Below are 1,749 nucleotides of genomic sequence, written 5' to 3'. Positions count from 1 at the left end.
TAGCTTTTTCCCCATGTCCTCCAGTCCTGTAGACAGCAGCGCCCCAAAACACTGCTTTGTGCGGTGATTATGCATCTTTTCCACTTGTTTGTTTCACATAAGCTCCATCTGCTGGTTAGAATCTGTGTGACTTTCACTATGAATAGCAAATGCTACTTTTTCCTCAGTTTGAAAAGATTGTCAAAATTATCTGTTTGTACTCTCCCAGCTGTGTTCTCCTTGTCTGCCTGCATGTCAAATTTAATTAATGACAACCCTAATACGTGATTTTGTATTGCTAATTTGGGTCAAGCCTATGCAATCTTTTAAAATACCCCTTTTTGACTAGAATTTGAGCAGGTAATTATCCCTGGATCTGGAATGACTGTTTACAGCACGTTATTACTGTCATGGAAATCTCTTGAGTAGCTTTTCAGGGCATTGTTTGGAAAGGCACCCAAGGCAGATTGTTTCTGGGCTGTCGCTAATGTGTAGCCACTGCAGCTTGGTTTTGGCACATTACAGACAGGAGTGAACTTGTGACCTGGACGTAGATACAGAGCAAGTCTGTAATCCAGCGACCACTTGAACTTTTACCTCTGGGCTCTAACATTTACAGAGCAACAGGCTTTAGTGTCCCGGGAGCCTCTCCTAAAAATCTGGGATGATGAACGGGAGTATTTTTTAAAGAACTACTAATAATCTGCTGGTTTTCCCCCTCGAGTGGAAACTTAATGCAACTTGCTACACAGTAATGTCTTGGGGTTGTTTTTTTCTCGTCAGATTTACACTGAAGAGTGGTGAATAAAGATGAGGTTAATCCCGTATTGTTAAATCTATTCAAGGAGACAACCTGGAGATTGCCATGGAAACAGATTCTACAGACTAAAAGCATAATCCTGCTTTTAAATACTGTATACCAGCCTGTACCACTACATGGCTTATAGAATCACACTGTGTACACAAACATGATGTTGCAGCAGAGCAATGGCAAACCTGTCTCCCCTCTCATCAAGTGCTAATGATGCTCCCACCTCCTCCCACTTACAGCCCAGAGCATCAAGCCTTGCACCTCCTTCCCCTCCAGAAAGGGTCTGGGGAGATGAATCTTACCTCCCCGGGCCCTGGCTGCCTCTGCTGCCAGCTCGGCTTGTCCTCAGGATGTCAAGGGGAACAGAGGCCATGCCTGTGTCATGAACGTGGTGGTTCCTGCAGGAGCGTCACAGATTTGGTAGCGCTACACAAGCCCCTTTCACGAGCTGTAGCACAACTGACCGTGTGTCTGAGGTCGGGAGTGGGGGTCCTGTTATCCAGCCTCCAAAAAAATCGACAGGATCTAGGACGTGCTTCCCAGGGCATGTCCTCAGGGAAGGGGTGACAACCGCGGTGAGCATGGAGGGGTGCCCCCTCCAAATGTGCAGGTATTTTTGGCAGGCCACAAAGGAATCCTGTGCCCCGTATGCATCCGCCTACTACCCACCAGAGCTCGTTAGATGGTGAAGAGGGAACGGACAATAACAGATAAGAATTTCATGTAACTATTTACTATGGTAAATCTGTTGCACTGTGAAGTAGGGATTTTCTGGAAAAGAATACTGCATATATAGCTAGTTATCTTATGGTTTTGCTCCCTGTTCATACTGACATTTGTCCCCCAATTTCCAGACAGATCTCTAGACTTCCTCAACAAAATTATAGGTTCATCTGCTCCTTTTCCGTGTCTATGCAAGTAATGCACAGACATAGGCATATTCTGCGCTTTTATAGGTC

The sequence above is a fragment of the Charadrius vociferus genome, unplaced genomic scaffold (assembly GCF_000708025.1).
Source record: "Charadrius vociferus isolate BGI_N301 unplaced genomic scaffold, ASM70802v2 scaffold213, whole genome shotgun sequence".
Taxonomy (NCBI): Eukaryota; Metazoa; Chordata; class Aves; order Charadriiformes; family Charadriidae; genus Charadrius; species Charadrius vociferus.
The sequence above is the reverse complement of the archived record's forward strand: the minus strand, read 5'-3'. Positions refer to the sequence as shown.